The sequence below is a fragment of the Hypanus sabinus genome, chromosome 17, assembly GCF_030144855.1.
Source record: "Hypanus sabinus isolate sHypSab1 chromosome 17, sHypSab1.hap1, whole genome shotgun sequence".
Classification (NCBI taxonomy): domain Eukaryota; kingdom Metazoa; phylum Chordata; class Chondrichthyes; order Myliobatiformes; family Dasyatidae; genus Hypanus; species Hypanus sabinus.
Genome location: NC_082722.1, coordinates 46,369,184 through 46,383,703, shown reverse-complemented (window position 1 = coordinate 46,383,703; position 14,520 = coordinate 46,369,184).

Here is a 14,520-nt window from a genome sequence, read left to right as displayed (position 1 = left end):
TTTCGACCATAACTGTTGGTACAGTACATAGTAAAAATGAGACGTTTTTCAGGACCATGGTGTTACATGACACAGTACAAAAACTAGACTGAACTACGTAAAAAACAACACAGTAAAAACTACACTAGACTACAGACCTACCCAGGACTGCATAAAGTGCACAAAACAGTGCAGGCATTACAATAAGTAATAAACAGGACAATAGGGCAAGGTGTCAGTCCAGGCTTCGGGTATTGAGGAGTCTGATAGGTTGGGGGAAGAAACTGTTACATAGTCTGGTCGTGAGGGCCCAAATGCTTAGGTGCCTTTTCCCAGACGGCAGGAGGGAGAAGAGCTTGTATGAGGGGTGCGTAGGGTCCTTCATAATGCTGTTTGCTTTGCGGATGCAACGTGTCGTGTATATATCCATAATGGCGGGAAGAGAGACCCCAATGATCTTCTCAGCTGACCTCACTATCCGCTGCATGGTCTGGCGATCCAAGATGGTGCAATTTCCGAACCAGGCAGTAATGCAGCTGCTCAGGATGCTCTCAATACAACCCCTGTAGAATGTGATGAGGATGGGAGATGGGAGATGGACTTTCCTCAGCCTTTGTAGAAAGTAGAGGCACTGCTGGGCTTTCTTTGCTATGGAGCTGGTGTGGAGGGACCAGGTGAGATTCTCCACCAGGTGAACACCAAGAAATTTGGTGCTGTTAACGATCTCTACTGAGGAGCCATCAATGTTCAGTGGGGAGTGGTTGCTCCATGCCCTCCTGAAGTCAACAACCATCTCTTTTGTTTTGTTCACATTCAGAGACAGGTTGTTGGCTCTGCATCAGTCTGTTAGCCGCTGTACCTCCTCTCTGTAAGCTGACTCATCATTCTTGCTGATGAGATCCACCATGGTCGTGTCATCAGCAGTTGTTTCACTATCACCTGTGCTGAAGGAAGGGTTAGAAAGAAATGGAGCGGTCAAACACTTCAAGTTTTACCATGCAGATGAACTTTGTGTGTTAACATTCTTGTTGATTTCTTTAGCCAGATACATCATTCAGTCTTTTGGACAAAGTCACACTTCAGGAGCTACACACACAAAATGTGGGGACATCAGCAGGTTAGGCAACATTCTTGGAGGGAAATACAGTTACTCCAGTAAAACCTGAAGAAGGCAAGAAGGAGGTGTATATTTTGGTCATCCCGTTACCAGAAAGATATGATCAAACTGGAAAGAATGTATAAAGATTTATGAGGATATTGCCAGAACTCGAGGACCTGCATTGATACATCTAAGACTTTGTTTCTTGGGACACTGGAGCATGAGAGGTTACCTTATAGAAATGTTTAAAGTTATGAGAGGCATATATAAGATGAATGGTACCAGTCTTTTGCCCAGGATAGGGGAGTCCAGACTAGGGAGCATTAATTTAGGGTGAGAGGGGAAGGTTTTAAAAGTGACCTGAGGGCAAATACATAGTGCAGTGGGGTGATTAGTACTGCACATGGAATGAGCAGCCAGAGCATGTAGTTGAGGCAGGTACAATGATATCACTTAAGAAGCACTTAGATGGGTACATGGAGGGTCAGGACTTAGAGGGATATGGGTGGAACGCAGGAACTTGGTAAACAGATGGGTGGGCATGGTGGTCAGCATGGACTCATTGGGCTGAAGGGCCTGTATTCTGTTGTATTGCTCTATGATGATGACTTCAATGTAACCATTATAACTATGCAATATGTCTGAGATCATCATAATCACTTTAAAGGCCAGGGTACTACTCTTTCTTTCCACTGAGGTCAATTGCAAAAATGAGCACCCAAGAAGTATTGACATTTTATATTCTGATTTTTAGCTGGAATTGTGCTTATCATACTGAAGCAGGAGGAAAGGTGAGGATTTAATCTCCACCTGGAACTTCTGGGTATAGTTGAGGAATATACAATTGTGGATATCTCTGTGCTTTCACCACTCACACATGTCATTCCAGTTACTTGCACACAATGTTTAGCCAGGTGACAAAAACACCTGAAAACAGTTAAGGCCTTCAGCCAGAAGAGATCAAGCACAGAAATCCAAGCACAGAAATCCATCTGCATTAGATCCATTGAATTATGAAAGGCTCTAAAGTAGCCATTACATAAATCCTCCACACCTATTCCTTTATATTCACAATATCCACCTGCTCTTTCATCACAAGAACCAGATAAAAGAATAAATTATGTAAATTGATACTAGAGAGACCCCAGAAAGCTTTGAAAATTATTTCTACCTTCTAGAGCTTGTGTTTACAACCAGCATTTTTGCTGGGCACATGGAAAATGCAACTCTTGAAAGTGCGACTCATTTCTGTGAATTATTGTTCATACCTGTACATGTTTTGTGGCATTTATTTGACTCCTGCTTTGCTTAGGTAAAAGAATATCATGAAAGTGAACATAATTTATTCTTAGCAGTGTGGAGAAACTGAGGGATCTTGGGGTTCAAGTCCATAGATCCCTCCAAGTTGTCACACATGTTGATAGGGTGGTAAAGAAGGTATATGGTGTGCTGGCCTTCAGGATTGCTGCAGGATTGAGTTCAGGAGCCACGAGGCAATGTTGCATCTCTATAAAACCCTGGTTAGACCGCACTTGGAGTATTGATTTCAGTTCTAGTTACATTACCATTGGAAGGATTTGGAAGTGTTAGAGGGTGCAGAAGAGATTTACCAGGATGCCACCTGGAATAAAGAATATGCCTTAAGCAGAAAGATTGAGTGAACTACGGCTGTCTTATTAATAGAGGAAGAGTATGAGAGGTGACATGGTAGAGGTATATGAGATGATAAGGGGCATAGATAGAGCAGGCAGTCAATTCATTTTCCCAGAGTGGCAATGGCTAACACAAAAACCACTATTTTGAAGGTGGTTGGAGGAAAGTGTGGGGGCATGTCAGAGGTAGGCTTTCACACCAGGAGAGGTAAGTATATATGGAAGAGGTAGAGATAGATAAATTAAGGACTTTTAAAAGACTCTTACGTAGGTACATGGATGAAAGAAAAATGGAGGGCTACATGAATGGGAAGGGTTAGACTGACGTTGGAGTAGGTTAACAGGTTTACTTAATATTGAGGGCTGAAGAATCTGCTCTGTACTGTGCTGTTCTATGTTCTATGGAGGATGGAGGATGATTCACTGAACATGGAGGTTGGTGGAGTCCAAGACGGGAACAAAAGCAAATGGTATCCTTGCCCTGTGTCAGAGGACAGAGTGTGAGAGCAGATATTCATGAAATGGAACAGACAGATCTGAGGGTCCTGCGAGATCTTTCTTCTTTTTGGATAGTTTTACAAGTCTGAGGTAGCTGGTGGAGTTAATGAGCAAACTTCAGGCTTTGAGCACATCATTAACTCTTTTTTCTCCTTGTGTCTAGGCAATCTCTTCACATGGCAGATACCTTGTCATGTGTCTTGTTGTAAGCAATACAAGGTACCCAATGTAGGCAGACAAATATTAGGGCCACAAAGCTGGGAACATTGGCCTGGGAGAGAATTTCTATGGAGACAGCAATGAAGTTTTTTGGTGTCTTTAAGTTCCTGCTAATGGTGATATACATCTTAGAAATATATAGGAAGCCAAGGAGCATTGCTGGCTAATAGATTATGAAGCCCTTTTTTCATTAAGTGTAAAGTCTTGAAATTCAAATACTCTTTATGTCAATTAACCCATCATTGCATGATGGGAAATACTTATCATGTGACAGGAAGTATTTGTAAAAAAATATTTTCACTAAGGAAAGTACATCTCCATTGGAATGGAATTGTGAGCTGTGCTAAGTGCTATAAACAGTGATAATACCCTAATATTGCCTACCACCAGGAATACAACAGCAGAAGGAATGTGAGAACACTGTTCAACTCAAGTGGTGTTCCCACTAACAGAAGGGATGTAAAAGCTGTACCATAGAACCATAGAACACTACAGCACAGTACAGGCCCTTCAGTCCTCCATGATGTGCTGACCCATATAATCCTTAAAAAAAAGTATTAAACCCACACTACCCCATAACCCTCCATTTTTCTTTCATCCATGTGCCTGTCCAAGAGGTTCTTAAATACCCCTAATATTTTAGCCTCCACCACCATCCCTGGCAAGTCATTCCAGGCACTCACAACTCTTTGTGTAAAAAACTTACCCCGATGTCTCCCCTAAACTTCCCTCCCTTAATTTTGTACATATGCCCTCTTGTGTTTGCTATTGGTGCCCTGGGAAACAGGTACTGACTACCCACCCTATCTATGCCTCTCATAATCTTGTAGACCTCTATCAAGTCCCCTCTCATTCTTCTACGATCCAAAGAGAAAAGTCCCAGCTCTGCTAACCTTGCTTCGTATGACTTGTTCTCCAAACCAGGCAACATCCTGGTAAATCTTCTCTGCACCCTCTCCATAGCTTCCACATCCTTCCTATAATGAGCTGACCAGAATTGAACACAATACTCTAAGTGCAGTCTCACTAGAGATTTATAGAGTTGCAAAATGACCTCTCTAGTCTTGAACTCAATCCCCCTGTTAATGAAGCATAGCATCCCATAGACCTTCTTAACTGCCCTATCAACCTGTGCAGTGACCTTGAGGGATGTATGGATTTGAACCCCGAGGTCCCTTTGTTCATCCACACTCTTAAGTAACTGACCATTAATCCTGTACTCAGTCTTCTGGTTTGTCCTTCCAAAATGCATCACCTCACACTTGTCTGAATTGAACTCAATCTGTCATTTTTCTGCCCAACTCTGCAGCCTGTCTATATCCTCTTGTAACCTTTGATAACCTACAGCTCCATCCACAACTCCTCCAATCTTCATGTCATCCACAAACTTACTCACCCATCCTTCCACCTCCACATCCAGGTTATTTATAAAAATCACCAATAGCAGGGGTCCCAGGACAGATCCCTGCGGCACTCCACTAGTCACCGACCTCCAGGCAGAATACTTTCCTTCCACAACTACCTTCTGCTTTCTTCCTTTAAGCCAATTTTTTATCCAAACAGCCAAGGTTCCATTTATCCCATGCCTCATGACTTTCTGGATGAGTCTCTCATGGGGGACCTTGTCAAATGCTTTGCTAAAGTCCATGTAGACCACATCCACTGCCCTACCCTCATAAATTTCTTTTGTTACCTCTTCAAAAAACTCAATCAGGTTCATGAGGCACGATCTTCCGTTCACAAAGCTATGTTGACTGTCCATGAGTAGACTGTACTTCTCCAAATGCTCATAGATCCTATCCTTAAGAATCCTTTCCAGTAATTTGCAGACCACCGACGTAAGACTCACCGGTCTATAGTTCCCAGGTTTCCCCCTATTACCTTTTTTAAACAAGGGAACTAAATCTGCCATTCTCCAGTCCTCCAGCACTTCCCCTGTAGCCAAAGAGGATTCAAAGATCATAACTAATGCTCCTGCAATATCTTCTCTCAATTCCCACAACATCATGGGGTGTATCATATCCGGCACAGGGGATTTATCAATCTTAATGTTTTTAAGAAGATCCAGCACTTCTTCTTTAATCTCCACATTGTCCAGCACACAGGCCCACTCAACTTCAACCTCATCCTGATCAAGATCCTTTTCACTTGTGAATACTGAAGCAAAGTATTCATTTAGGACCTCCCCAACCTCCTCCGCCTCCAGGCATATGTTTCCCTCTTTATCCTTTAGTGGTCCCACCTTCGTTCTTGTCATCCTCCTATTCTCACATATGCATAGAATGCCTTGGTGTTCTCCTTAATCCTACATGCCAAGGCCTTCGAGCTCTCCTAAGTCCTTTCTTTAGCTCCTTCCTGGCTACCCTATATTTCTCATGAGCCCCTCCTACTTCCTGCTTCTTATATCTAACATATGCTTCCTTTTTCCTCTTGACAAGTTGCCTCATGTGTTTCGTCAGCCATGGTTCCCTTTTCCTACCATTTTTTCCTTGCCTCGGTGGGACAAACCTATCCTGAACCCAGCTCAAGTGGTCCCTAAACTTCTCCCACATTACTTCTGTGCTTTCCCCTTTGAACATCTGTTTCCAATTTACTCTCACTAGTTCCTTCCTCATCCCTTCAAAGTTAGTCCTTCCCCAGTTAAGCACTTCACCATTTCGTCTGATTTTATCCCTTTCCATAGCTATGCTGAAGCTAAGGGAGTTGTGGTCACTCTCAGCAAAAGCTCCCCCCACCAAGAGGTCTGTCACCAGACCAGGTTCATTACCCAGAACCAGATCCAGTATAGCCTCACCTCTTGTCGGCCGGTCCACATACTGTGTCAGGAATCCTTCTTGAACACACCTGACAAATTCATCCCCATCTACCTCCCTTGCACTCAGGAGGTGCCAGTCAATATGAGGGAAGTTCAAATCTACTACCCTGTATTTCCTGCACCATTCTAAAATCTGCCTGCTTATCTGCTCCTCGGTGTCCCAAGGGCTATTTGGGGGCCTATAGACTACTCCCAGCACAGTGATTGATCCCTTCCTATTTTCAACTTCCACCCAGACCGACTCTGTGGACACTCCCTCTGCAGCATTCTCCCTTTCTATAGCTGTGATACTATCCCTGACCAGCAATGCCACTCCCCTCCCCTTTCTACCTCCCATCCTATTCCTTTTAAAACACCTGCATCATCCAATCATGTTCTTCCTCCAACCAAGTTTCAGTAACGGCCACAACATTGTAGTTCCACGTACTAATCCATGCTCTAAGTTCATCCTCCTTGTTCCTAATACTCCTAGCGTTGAAATAGACACATTTCAACCCCTTTAACTGGCTACTATTTAAAAGGGCAAAATGTTTTCTTTTGACTTGTTACTAATTGCTTAACAAAACCATTTTCACAAAACATTGTTCTAATCAGAAAGATGTCACAATAAACCTGTTCTGCAATGTCATTTCAAAAGCATTGGTATGGAACGTATTGTCATCTGATCAGAGCTGGAGAAAGAGAAAATGGAATGAAGTCCTTATGGGACTCAGGGTAAGAAATAATAGAGTTAGGATTGCTGTTGGACTTGTAGGGTTTATAAAGTTTATTCATGGCAAACGTGCCTTCTGAAATACAGAGTGAGATTAAGGAACTGAAGCGGGGCATTGGGGAATCTAAGTCGATTGTTCCGCTTGCACTCATCTTTTACCCCATCAGCACACTGAATGGATCATCCCTTGTAATTTTTCACCATTAGACAAATCTTTTCTTCTGCTTTCACAGCTCCCTGCTTCACTTTTCCAAACCACCAACTCACTCACTGTATCAAGACAACTTCTCATGCAACCACAGAAAATGCAATGCTAATCTTCTTTACTCTTCCCTTCCAGTTACCGCCTGGCATGTTGACTATTTACAACATTCCTTTTTACTTCATATTTCTAGTGGCTACTATATTTTACACCTCATTGATAGGTCGGTTGCAATTATTACCATCCACTCTCAGCCAGTACCAGTTCTTGGATCTCCACCTTGTCACCATCCCTTTTGTCCCTGCTTCTACCCCTTCTCTCCAAATTCAAGAACTTTGAAATTTTAATTTTTCCTTGTTCTGAGGAAAGGTCAACAGCCTGATTGGTCAACAGATATTCCGAGTATTTCCAGCATCTGCACTTTTTTTTTGTTAATTTTACATGCACGCATAGCTGGTCCACCTTATTTGCTTCCTAGGGTCAGACTTATTTGTGTAATTGGGCTTGAAAGCTTTGTCTCTCCGAGCTTGAGCATTTCATTACTAGTGAATGTTATATTTAATAATTAATGAGTTGCCCTTGGATTATATTTTGGATAAATTACTTCACTTACTGGGAACGCAACAGAAATTCAGAAAGTGGTTGGGTATCTTTTGCAATGGAAGCAAGGCCAGAATTTAACTTTTATCCTTTTTTTATCAGCTCAGCCTTCCCTGCTGAAGATGCTTTGTAATGTGGCCAACAATATGCTGGGGTTGGGGAACCATTTTGTCTCATGCTGACGCAAAGAACATTTCCGCAAATGCAGATGATGTGGAGATACCTTAAATGATATGCATGCTACATCCACCACCTTGTATGGATGTTTACATTGATTGTTTCAGATGGGCCCAAACCTTTTACTGACTCCAGGTTACAACTTGTTTTTAAATACAACATTTTTGTACACCTCTTCTGGATTAACCTGGTTCCTAGCCACTGGAACAGGCAGTCTGCACTCTTTCATCCTCTGCTGCAGCTCATAACTATAAAGAAATGGATACGGGGGAGGGAGGATTAGCCTCACAAAATCTTCTTCCTCAAACCTATGTGTATATATCATTGGGTAAACAGGCTATAGATTTGCTGGGTTTCCATAATAACAACAATTCCACTATTAACATTGATTTTTAGCAATGAAACAACATCATATGTCAAACTTAAATATCAGGGTTTGGCAGACTCAAGCTGTATCCTTTGGTGATTGCTGAGGCTCTGCTCGGCCTTCCCATTGCCTTTCTCCATCTCCTCCTCCTCCTATCATTTCCCTGGGTCAAGACTTGTTGCTATTCACACTCTACAAATATGGCCATCCCACATGCTCAGGCCAACCTGCGCTCTTCACTGTCATTTCCCCTTATTCCAGGGCATGCAGACAGGTATCTCACTCAGCTCCTTCCTCTCTTTCTGCCATCCCCCCCTCCTGCAAGTTTGGCAATGTAAGATGAGCAGATGAATCAAGCCTTCGCTCAAGATGAAGACAAATGGTTTTCTATTTTAAAGCCATGCAAGTATAGCCTGTGCAAATTTTCATGTATTACTTTAATTAATACTTAATAAAACTTTAAAAGAAGCACACAAAGCATTGTTACAGGCCTATATGTTTGCTTGGCTTAGGAAGTAATATTCTCCTAAATACTTAAAATAATTTTAATAACACACCTTTAAAGAACATGTGTTTTGCATGGCTTGTCAGACAAACAAGGCCCAAAGTGGAAAGCCTTGCAAAGGTTAATTGATGCTTTCAGTAAATGACATCAAACAAATCCTATCTTCTCCCCCTTACAAGTGACAATAAGTAGAATAAGAGAAAATAATTAGCAGGGTAATACATATAAAAGAGTTGGCTAAGTTAATATTTGAGTGTTTAGGTGTTCCTTGACAGGAAAAATTGAAGTCAGGGGGCATCATATATTCATGTATAATTAAACAGTAATGGATTTGTATGTGCACTATATTGTCGCATGTAGGAAAAGATGAATGACTAGAGGATAAAACCTAATGCATAGTATACAGAAAACCCATTATTGCTATTTGATCGTACCTCAAAGACTTTTGCATTCAAATCCACATTGACAGATACTATAGGTGAGACAGATTGCCTGTATTTGAATCCAATACAAGACACTAGCACAGTATTATCCAGGGACCTTCAATGAACCATCTATACAATTTTTACTTTCCACCATTTTGTTCAGGCTTGAGGAGACTTTGAAAAATGTTTGCTGAGCCTGTATAAATTCACTGACTGACAAGTAAATTGAGATCAACCAGGAATCTCTCTCAATTTGTTATTAGTTTTGTAAGTAATAAGTTGCTACCTCTTAGGACAATTTTGTGGTAATACCTGTTAGCTGATCTCATAATTTCTCTGTTAGAAAGAGCAATCTTTTGTTATATTTTTTTCACAGAAACTGCACTGTTTCAATCTCATACAATTGTCAAATGGTGACCATAGTCACTATATTTCCCCACCAGCTGTACTGAAAAGCAATTCTACAATTAGTTTCTAAATCAACCAACTAGGTTGATTCATAGAAATAAAACACATTGGACACATACAGATCAGTAGAAGGTGAAATAAAGATGAAATAAGCTACCATCTCTTTTGAAACATTTAAACAGTCAGAAGATGACTTTTAAAATATCTGTATTTTGTCATCACAGTTTTAGTTTTTGTCCCAGAGTCCCATTTTTAAAACAATCTGGGAAGAAGGCAGTCTGTATTTGCAAGATGATGTTTATATTGAGGAACTGAGGTACTATAGGAAAGAAAAGGTTAACCTACCAAAGGGTATTTAATGTTGGAGGCGGTGGGTAGTAAGTTAGTACATGTAGCTAGAAGCTTATTGCAGAAACTGGTTAATGCATACACTCATTGTAGCACATTAAAAAAATTATGAATCTCAATGCATCATGGATGAGGTATAGAAGAAGAACTCAGAAAATAAAATAGCAAATATTACTTCTTGCAGGGAAGTGAATAAGAATATTTACATCCAGTTGATAAAGGTTTGCAATTGAAATAAAGTGCAGGTGCTGAAAAGCTAAAACAAAATTGAAAATGTTGGAAATACTCAGTAGGTGAGAGCAAAGAGAAACAAAGTTACTATCTAGGTCGGAAGACCAGTCCTTCCATCAATTCTAATGAGGGATCTGGTTTTTCTTTCTGTGGATGCTGGGTGTCTCTGCATCCTTCTTATTTTGGAATTGAAAGGATTATTTCATGCAAAGTGGTTGAACAGGAAAATAGAAATCAGACAGTACTTGCCTAGATCCTAATCATTGCTGACCTAATCATGGTGTCACCTCAAGTGGGATAAGAGCAAGGGAACCTTATTCATATGGTTACTGGGCCAAGAAAGAAATGTGAAGAAAAAGTGAAAGAACAGAGGCAAAGCACACAGATGTTGTATGACACTGGAATGTTATGAAGTGTTCATAACATTCATAACTGTATTAAAATATCTCTATTCTGTCCTCACACAATTTCAGTTTTTCTAATTTAGTTGTTGATACCAGCAGAGAGATGAAGAAGTCACAGATGCCTTAGAAATACTAAAGAGTCAGGCCATTAGGGAAGAGAAAGGAAATACTAAGATCCTGAAATTCTATGATACTTGCTGAATTAACTTGCTTACTTTGGGGTTTCTAACCAGAAACTGACAGAAATAACCATTTTCAATCTTGTCTCATGTTCCATCAATCACCTGGCTGGGATCTGGAGAATGCCACTCAGAAACTGGTTGGTGAGAACTAAATCTGGGGAACAAGAGAAAATTACAGATGCATGGCTGTAGGTCTAGTTCAGCAACATCAATGAGTTATTTTCTCAGGAAGTACACATTTACCGAAGGTAATTTCCTAGCTAACCAGAAGCAGAATGGAATTTGAGCAGTTCTGGGTGAACGAATCAGGAATTTCTGCCTGTGGTAAGGATCTGTTCAATGCAACACATGAGACAGGAAAATGGAAATTTGACTCTACTTTCCTAGATCCTAACCATTGCTGACCTCATGGCATCATCTCAAGTGGGACAAAAGCAAGGGAACATTATTCATAGGGTTACTGGACCAAGTAAGGAAAGTGAAGGAAATAGCATACAATGTTTAAACCCTAAAGAGTGGATCATAACAAGATGCATATGCAAGCAACTAGGTACAGTCAAATGGAATGTTTGCTCAAAATTAGAAAGATAATAGACAGTGTTTCAATATTTTCCCTATTTATCACTGAAGATGCTGCAAAGAATAATTTATCAATGGAAGCAATTTATTCTTGAAGTATTTTATAAAAAGAGCAGGCATGCTGAAAGTTGCTATTTTATTTCAAATGACCTATCCAGAACCTCCTGCCCTCAACCTTCTGGCTACAGTGGCCAACAAATAGCCACATGATGTCACTTAAAATATTGACATCATTGAAGGAGCAATTATTGTTCATGGAGAGATAGTCCATTTAACACATTTGATGCAAGAGCAGAGTGAAATTATGTACATGTGAGATTTACAAGAAATTAACGGTTAACAATTCAACAGTGGAGAAAAACAAAACTTCCATTTACAGTCTTTACAAGTGAGTGAAGTTAGAGCTGGTGCAAGATTGTTAGATACTGATGTCTACAATGGACCAAATCAGGCCTTTCCATGCCGTGTCTCATTAGTTACATCAACAATTGTTTATTTGGGTCATAAATCTTTTGCACATGAAGTTGTGGAAAGTTTAAGCTGGTAATAGTGCTGCATGGACAGCAAGACATCTAAGTTTAGAGAGATGAAGGGTTTCAGCTGCAACACTAGATTGAATATTTCAAGGACCAGACATAATGAATTTATCATTTTTGAAATAAACCTCCAAGAAGCATGTGAGATAAAGCATTTTATCCTGTGGGCAGTTGGAATCCTGTAGGAGAGGCAGAAACTGAGACATGCAGGACTCTCGAAAGGAATTGGGCCAGAAGGGTTTGTTACCTTGCTGTATCCCTAAATACAAAAGAATAAAAGTAAAACAATTAAACAAATGGTTGATTTAAATTAACCTTCAGGATAAACTGAGGGAGTGACTGACTGTCTGCTCAGAGTTGAGCCAAAATGCTTTGCTGCTGTGCCATAAAATTTCTCTGATTCTCATAGGATATTGACTTTTTATCAGAACAATACTGGGGTTGACAATTCTGGAATAGATAATATCTGAAATATCTTTTTGGTCTGGCGATTAATATCTTCAGCAAATCTCCCGAGGCGAGGAATATGAATTCACACCTCATTCTTAACTCCACAAATCCTGGAATTTTTTTTGCATCAAATTGTTTATGCTACAGGAACCCAACACAACCAACAGAAACTTTATGCTGCTTCTCTGTAGGAAGTGCATTTCCCCATTAAATAAGCTTCTGGCTAGACTGTCAAATACTGTTCTTCGGGAGGGCTTGAGCTTTTTTCCCATGTCCTGCTGTGAAATTATCTATTCTGATTATTCTGAGGGCTAGGTATTTTACATCAAATGTTGGTCTTTGGCAAAATGACCAGTACCATCACCAAATGAAATAGCTCCTTCAACCAGCCACTAATAGGAACAGTTTCCTTCGATTTTCTCCCTCAAAACTAGACTTTACTTGTGCACCTCCATCACATCTTCTAAATCTCTCTGTACAAGGCTACTTGGGTGGCATAGTAGTGTAGTGGTTAGCACAAGGCTCTATGGTACAGGCAACCTGGGTTCATTTCCTGTTGCAACCTGTAAGGAATCTGTATGTTCTCCCAATGACTGTGTAGCTTTCCTCCGGGTGCTCCAGTATCCTGCTACAGTCTAAAGACATACTGTTTGGTAGGTTCATTGGTAGTTGTAAATTGTCCTGTGATTAGGGTAGGGTAAAATTGGGGGATTGCTGGGTCGCATGGCTCGAAAGGATGGAAGGGCCTATTCCGCACTGTCTCAAGAAGTAAATATTTAATACCCCAGTCTAATATCCTGCAACAATCTATCATCTCAGGAACTGTTCTAACTGATCCCTCCAACACCTTCTCTAAGTGAAGTGGCCAAAAATGCTAACTTAGTTTCTATCTCTGCTGGTAATCTCAACCTACCGAATAGTTTTATCATGGCAATTTATATGTTTATAACATATAATTTGAGTAATATCTCATACTTTAAACTAGAATTAATAATAAACTAGAACTCTTTTTATCTTATAGGCAACATAACTCTCATATGTTGCATTTAAAATAAAATGAGTTCCTGTTATTTATTAATTCTAGTTTACAGTATGAGATATTGGGACCAGAGACAAGACAATAGAACATATGTTCCCAATCCTACTTTCAAAAATACACAAACAGGGTACGGGCCCCAATCGGAAAGTTAGCTACAAAATGATAAGTTTTCTAAATATTTTCATCACTTACCAATAATATTTCTGTAATTCCTCTACAGTGAAACACCCTGGACACAATGAGGACAAAATGGCTTGAGGGCTAATTCTGGAGTATTCTCTACTGAGCCAGCATTGTCTGTGACCCTCAATGTTTCAGCAGAATAATGGCACACTAATGTAAAATCCCACTGGAAGCATATTTAAATTAAGATTTAAATGTTCATCCGGCAGCACATAATTACACGTCATACTGACGAGTACAATATATTCTAAGGAAAATGGGACTATGAATCTCCATTAGCACAACATTAATGCTGATGCAAAAGGTAAAAATAAATAAAAACTTCCCCATTATTTAATGGAATTTTAATTTCACTAAATGGCCTTAACCAAGTTTGGCCTAGATTTGCTCAGCATAGCTTAGATATTAGGATCACTGTGTGGTAAGGCCGCCATTTTTGATCTGTATAGCCCAAGATAATTCTGACTTGTGCTGAATTACCCCGAGCTGCCAGAGGGGCGCTGTTGCTCTCAGTGTTCCACCTCCGAAGTAGGGAAGATCTGCTCACTGACCCTTGTTGGACATCCATATGAATAAGGGCAGGATCAAGAGTTGCTATGTTGAGCTCTGCTTTTAGATAGGTTGACAGCACTAAGTATCAGGCCCACAGATGACTAATAACCACTTAGGTGAGAATCTTGAATATCCTAGTGCATGAGTCAATTACTTCAGTAGTGGAGGCCAGAGAGAAATTGGAGAAGAAAATTGGTAAGCAAATTGAAGAAAAGGGACATTGAACAAAAATTGTCATTTTTTTTATATATAGTGATTCTTGCCATAATAATTCAATAATGGTGAAATAGCCTTAATACAAATGCTCATTTCAGTTATTTTCAGTAATTTATTCTGGAGAATGTTTGGGAGAGATGCA